The sequence below is a fragment of the Eimeria tenella genome, genomic scaffold, assembly GCF_000499545.2.
Source record: "Eimeria tenella Houghton genomic scaffold, Eth_scaff2814, whole genome shotgun sequence".
In the NCBI taxonomy this organism is placed as follows: Eukaryota; Apicomplexa; class Conoidasida; order Eucoccidiorida; family Eimeriidae; genus Eimeria; species Eimeria tenella.
The window spans coordinates 1,550-1,889 of NW_013542692.1; positions in this window are offsets into that span (position 1 = coordinate 1,550).

The window sequence follows — 340 nt, forward strand, 5'->3', positions numbered from 1 at the left end:
TTAAAATTTTTTCATGTTTTGTTTTTTATCTTTTTTCTTATTTTTGGAGTTCTTTTTGATCTTATATTCCTCTCTTGTTTATTTCATTTGATTGCCTTTTTAGCTTTTAATTTTGACGCTTGAGCTGCTCTTTGACTTTGCTGCTGCTGCTGCTGCTGGGGTGTACGTACAGCACTGCGGCCTTCCGAAACCTGAAGAGCATGTCGGAGTGTCTGGCAGATGAAATTATGAATTGTGCAAAAGAAAGCAGCAACTCTTATGCAATTAAGAAGAAAGACGAGATTGAAAGGGTGGCCAAGGCCAACAGGTGAGCAGCAGCAGCAGCTGCGGCTGGGGGGGG